Source organism: Rhagoletis pomonella, unplaced genomic scaffold (genome assembly GCF_013731165.1).
Source record: "Rhagoletis pomonella isolate Grant_MI unplaced genomic scaffold, Rhpom_1.0 Rhpom_scaffold_00004, whole genome shotgun sequence".
NCBI classification, from domain to species: Eukaryota; Metazoa; Arthropoda; class Insecta; order Diptera; family Tephritidae; genus Rhagoletis; species Rhagoletis pomonella.
Window position 1 is genome coordinate 43,326,074 of NW_023458558.1, and position 6,307 is coordinate 43,332,380.

Below are 6,307 nucleotides of genomic sequence, written 5' to 3' on the forward strand. Positions count from 1 at the left end.
CTCGACTTACACATTTTCAAATCAAACCTAATCTACTATTCACAACAAATTAATTGTTGTAATTAAAATTTAGTACTACGATGCACGTGCGAGAAATGTGATATCTGGTATATGATAAAAAAAATCGTTGGTTGACTTGAAATTGAATTACTAACTAAGTTTATTTATCGATTAGTAAATATAATTAAAATCTGATCGGTGTTTACACGCACTTCAGCGAATATATTATCTTTCCACCAATAACGTAGACAAATGCGAGCGCAAACTAAAACTAAATGTTGTATATGTATGTACATACATGTATACTCCAGTATCCTGGACACATATACATAAAGCCGTTAAGCGTTAATTGTATTAGAAGCGATTACGAAATGTCCTGCCAGGCAAGCTCTCACACTGGCAAAGGTGCGCAGGAAATATTTCCGTTGAAATCGGTAGAGGTCATAATCATCGGCTTGCAAGGCCAAACACGTGCACATGGATCATATACGGCAAATAAAAACAGACATAAAAATAGAACGTTGATTGCTTTGTAAATGTGTTAATGTCGCTCATTTACTTTAATTGTGTCATAATCCAAAAATATATTGAGCTAAGTATGCAGAAATTACCATTACCTCTTCTTCTATGCTGTGTAAAAATTGTATGGCTCTATCGATTACCAGGATCTCACTTGAACAAAATATACATTCATTTTTATTATGGGAGTATATGTAAATCCAAAACTTTAAAGGCGTTTTTCTTGAGTTTGTCTTTTTTGAGTTATGACGCTATTGAAGTAATGGAGCGATATGTACATACATACACATAAACAATAAAAATATAATACTATTTTGCCGCTTAACTTTTACCAAGTGTTTGGCCGCGCTTCTCCTCCAATTTACGGTATGCGTCTTTATGTTGTTACACAAGTGAAGGTACCTGGAGCTACGCCGCCCCCGAATAACAAATGGATTTTATGAGAAGCCTTTCCATGACAGAAATACACTCTGAAGTTTACCTTTGCCTGGCGGGTGGCGACTGCTGTTAGAAAAAACGACTTCCAATTTAGATGTTTATATATTCACTCAATCCCACTAATGACTACAGCACTTTTGGCTTGGGGTAGTAAATGCTTTGTTGTTCCGTACCTCTGGTACAATGACTATAAGTTGCTCTCTCACATTTAGCTAAGCGTATAGAAAATACTATTAAAATTCATACATAACCTTTTAAGTACATTAAGGCAATTCATCCAAACGCGCAAAATAAATGCAGCGGAAAATACGGAGGCTAATCTCTTAGCCCTAATCGATTGCTAAACTAAATATTAACTTTTTTGTAAGAAATATCGGCGGCTGAGTGGAAGATCGATCTATCCCGGCAGCCGGTTAGAAAACGCCATATATATAGAATTTAGTTGAAGAACGCTCTATCGCAGAATTTAATTGAAAAACGCCATATCTTCAGAATTTGATTGAAGAACGCCCTATCCAGCTGTGGATATATTGAATTTACATTGAGATAGGGCGTTCTTGAATCATTTTCTGAGTTAGGGTGTTCTTCAACCAAATTCCATAATAGGACTTCATGAAAAATTTGCTCAGATAGTTTTCGAACCGGCTTCCGAGATAGATCGATTTTCCACTCAGCCGTCGATATGAGCAGGAAATTTTGTTACTAATACGCCATGGTTACCCGCGTTTTATCAATCTTAAAGAGGAAAAAAAGCAATCGCGAAAGAGATTAGTAGCAGCAGAAATCGAAGCCGCATCCTCGATGTGCAAAGCCAGCAACGCTAACCACTGAACTATGCACATCCCGTAAACTCTTCCTGCTGATGCTTAGAGAAAGAAGTCTGATGAGAGATGTGGTGATCTCCGAAATATTTAGCAGCTACAACTTCTAGCACTTAGACTATTTTGCTTTTTTAATTTTTCCTAAATTACAAAATCTTGGTACAAATAATACTATTGAAAGGATTTTAAATTTTTACCGAAAGCTTTGCGTCTATCGGGTTTAGTAGAGATTTGTAAAGCGGTCAATGAGATACAACTTTTTATCTTCAGTGGGCTGTGTCATGCCCCTATACCAAAACTGTTAAGTCATCTTATGCATAAATGCTATTTGATTAACCAACGTTTTTGTTAGTGTTTTCTAAAATATTTTGGTTTCTGCATTTTGCAAAAATATCTACACGTTTGATAATGAATTTTGAAGCACCCTGTTGTTGTAGCCAGCCATGTTTCTTATTATTTTTAAATAAATATTTGCACATGGTCGCATTCACATATTTTTCATAGAAATGTGTTTTCTTCTTCTAAACAGTAATGACTATTAATTTCCAACTCCTTTAGGACCATTTTTAAACTCGAGAGCTAACTCATGTTTGACACTTAGCTCCCAAACTTCATACTAAAAATTTAAAAAATCTATTAAAATGGCCCTCAATTTCATTTGTTTTTTATTTTCAAACACATCTACGAGTACATTGCTAGAGAGTTGTCAATGCTACCTCGCGTATTCCAAATATATATGTATGAGCCAAATTGTACTACAAATATGTTCATACATACCCTGCGGGGAAATCCCGAACTAGTGAATGAAATTTCTAGTCTAGTTCGAACCAGTCTAATAGTAATTGGATCCCAACCAGTTCAAAAGCACTAAAGTAATATACTACTTAAAAAAAACTATTTTATTTTTCTTGTTTAAACTACATATCGCTAGCTTAAAATGAAAGTGATGTGGAATCGCTTAGAAAATAACCTCATGTATATGTTGCCTTGTGTTAGATGATTTCATTATTTTTGTTAAAAAAAAAGTATAGAATTATCGTACAATAATGTTGATGTGCAATTTTTATTAGAAAAAATAACGATTTTATAGGGGAAAAAATTAGGGTTTCTTTTACAAAATAAATTAAATATTTATCTTTAAAAAAATATGATAATGAAATTACAAAAAAGGCGAAAGAGTGGTGAAAAAATAAATGAAATTAAAAAACTTCAGTTTTGAACGTTTTGGAGCCCATAGATTTACATCGCCACCGCTACCATCGTCACTATCAGTATGAATTCTGCATTTTCTGCATTTTTGTGTACTTCTGATTCATGGCAAGATTTACACATTTCTTGAAGTACCCAATTTACTTCTTGTATTACTGGAATTCCAAAATATTGTTCATTAGTGATGTGCTGAGTGTAGATACTTTTAAGTATTGATGGATACTCGGCACCGATTTAAAAAGTATCCAATGCTTACGATATTCGGTACTGAAATATTTACGGGTCTAATAAAAGCGCATATAGGCCAAACATGGTTCAGGGGAGACTCGCTTATCGAAAGCCGAATGTAGGGGCCAAGAGAGCTTTTTCTTGAACCTAGGATCTACTAAGATGAAAAGTTTTAAAATAATATTTTACTGTTGCGTTAAGTTCAAGTGTTCTAGCCGATATTAGGGTGACCAAACGTCCTGATTGATCAAACCATGTCCTGATTTAAGGGTCGGATTAAAGTTTCTTAATTGATTTTTCATTTCCCGCCTAATGTCCTGATTTATACAGTTGACCTTTTATACATTTTTTAATTTACATATCAATAGGCGTTGGTTATTACATCGCTCATACAATAACTTATTGACATATAGATGTTAAGGTGCGGTGTATTGCAACCCGCATAAGTAAGCGCTAGTTCGCACTGGTGATGTCGAAGAAGCTTTTTGAGATATGTAAGTAGCCCTCCTAACCTTATTTCGGAAGTGTCTCTGTATGGTGTATCATGACCATCGTACCATCGTGGCTCTGCAGTAACATGGAATCGAATTGAATGAATTGTTTAGCGTGGGCCGAAAATCCGTTTTTTTTTAGAATTTTGATTGGTAACAGCAAAAATAGGGTTCATTATGCTCTAAAAGCAATCTGGGTTAAAGATGACAGTTTTTGGTCAATATCTTAGGCTCGCCAAAGTCCATCAAAGTCCAAGTGGTAAAAAAATTTTCTTAGCTTACTTTGTTTCTCTACAAAAAAGGTTCATATACCAAATTATGTAGGGCTAGAACTTTCGATAATACTTACGATTTTAATAAAAAAAATTATTAAAGAATTTATTAACTAGTTTTTAGCTTTTGAGCACATTGAAATTTAATGTACTTGGGCGAGCCTAAGATATTGAACTAAAATTGTCATCCTTCACACAGATTATTTTTGGAGCATAACGAACTATATTTTCGCTATTACTAACCAAAATTCTAAATGGCGGATCTTCGGCGCACGCTAGTATACATATACCATTTATGTTATGTACGCTACTTGCATGCACATGCTTATACTCACATTCATATATATATTACTATAGTGCTGGTCAAGTGGATATTCAAACGACACGAAAACATTCGCAGAGTACATGAAACGGCACTCATGATTGCACTTTGTAGAAAATTTCAATGCATGCACAAATGTACAATAAAGGTAAATATACACATACACACACACATATGCACATTGGTTGATTTATATTTACTATACTTGTGTGCAAGTAAATTTTAAGTATTTTATGGGGCTAAGAAAAACGCTTCTAAATGCTTTTCAAAAGTTAAAACATACATATGTACATATCTGCATGAATTTATGTGTACTTGGATATCTGAATATGAAACACACACGTAATATAAACATTCACACGCGTACTTGTTCATACATACATATGTACATGTTTTTTTTTTTATGAGGACGAAACATCGAAAGCCAGTGTACCCCGCCAGTGCAGGACTTTAACCCAAATTAAACCTCCCACCGTCCTGTACCGTATTTCCCCCCGTTACCGCCCTCAGGTATTTCGTCGGGAGGCGGTTTGAGCACGAAGTTCACACGTACGTTACTATTGTAGAGTTTACAGTTTGATAGTCATTTCCTACTATTCTGCTATCAACCATATGGGTTCGGATACTGGTTTAACTTACCAAGTTTCTTCTTCTGTCTTGTTCAGCTTTTTTGAGTATGTTCATGATTCTTGTTGCTATATTGGAAACTGCTTTCCAAAATTTACTGCTAAGAGAACGGTTTATTCTTGGTTCGAGTTTTGGTATTAGTCGGTGGGTTCAACGTCCATTGCTACTTGCGCCTCATCGCATTTTCCAGCTTATAAGAGTATCTTTTCTAGCAATTTTCTTTTTCCGAGTTAGTAGTAGTTCACCCGGTACCTCAAAATTGGTACCCTTAGCCAAGAGGGCTATTGGGTGTAAACAACAACAAGCGCTGCGTCTTCGGATACTGTACGAAATGCACAGCAAATCCCTAGAGCGGAAATTCTGTATATGGAAGCCAGACCATGTCTTTAGGACTTGGTGTCGAGCGCATTTGCCCAAAGTGGCGCACGATTTCAGTACCCCGGCTAAAAGACGTCTTCTATTCTACTTGGGACCACGCAGCGCAGCATATTTTAGCAGCTTTTTCGCAAACATATTCAAGGTGTTCTTTGAATCATAGCCTTGCATCTAATAAGATACCCAGATACTTGATGGCGGTCTTTGTGTTTACCAGAACTCTTTTAAAATTAAGTGACACATATTCACGAATCTTCCTGCCTGGAATAAGAACAGCATCGGCATTACTTTCCGCTAGGGCAAGTCATGTACATGTGTATATGTGTGTTCGTATGTCAAAGTTTTAAGTATATTTGTGTTACATAATCCTGCTGCATACAGGCTCAAATGTAAGTAAACTGTTTGACTTGCTGGACAGTTTAACAAGCAATAAATTTTTAAACTACGGAAAGAGAAGCAAAAGCCCAGACGGAAAACAGACATTGGAGCGGAGGTGGGGTTGATAGTTGAAAAAAAAAAAATATATATTTCTATATAAGTATGTATACTTCTTTACTAAGTACCTATAAAAAAACTGTCTTTTCTAGAGCTCAGATTTTTTAGCTTTCTTTTTCGACAAAATTACACTTGAAATTGCTTTGTAGGCAGAGTCAAAATCTTGATGGTTGGTGTGGATTAGTTTTGTTACGAATTCATTGCAGAGCTAAATACTACATATAAGAAAGGGAACTTCTCTACTTGAAATTAATATAGCAATATGCCAAGGACGTTGATTGAAGGAAAGTATCAATACAAAAAGCAAAAACTGTAGTATGTTTTTTAAACTGGTGGGTCATCATTGATCATTAAATTGGTGTCATAATATTATTTTTATTATACACGTTCTAAAAACAGCCAAAACCGAGTTTTCTTAAGAGATTTGAATAAAAAGACCATGCCATTATGACTGTTGGGGCATTTTACTCCAGAATGTGATCAATTGTGAATTATAACTAATGTCGTCGG